This window comes from Cherax quadricarinatus, chromosome 45 (assembly GCF_038502225.1).
Source record: "Cherax quadricarinatus isolate ZL_2023a chromosome 45, ASM3850222v1, whole genome shotgun sequence".
NCBI classification, from domain to species: Eukaryota; Metazoa; Arthropoda; class Malacostraca; order Decapoda; family Parastacidae; genus Cherax; species Cherax quadricarinatus.
This window is the reverse complement of record NC_091336.1, coordinates 14,707,758-14,708,263: the sequence shown is the minus strand read 5'-3', so window position 1 is coordinate 14,708,263 and position 506 is coordinate 14,707,758.

Here is a 506-nt window from a genome sequence, read left to right as displayed (position 1 = left end):
GTTATGCGCGCCGTGAAGGTTCTCTGTACATTTTCTAGGTCAGCAATTTCACCTGCCTTGAAAGGTGCTGTTAGAGTGCAGCAATATTCCAGCCTAGATAGAACAAGTGACCTGAAGAGTGTCATCATGGGCTTGGCCTCCCTAGTTTTGAAGGTTCTCATTATCCATCCTGTCATTTTTCTAGCAGATGCGATTGATACAATGTTATGGTCCTTGAAGGTGAGATCCTCCGACATGATCACTCCCAGGTCTTTGACGTTGGTGTTTCGCTCTATTTTGTGGCCAGAATTTGTTTTGTACTCTGATGAAGATTTAATTTCCTCATGTTTACCATATCTGAGTAATTGAAATTTCTCATCGTTGAACTTCATATTGTTTTCTGCAGCCCACTGAAAGATTTGGTTGATGTCCGCCTGGAGCCTTGCAGTGTCTGCAATGGAAGACACTGTCATGCAGATTCGGGTGTCATCTGCAAAGGAAGCCACGGTGTGTGAGTTCTGACACTA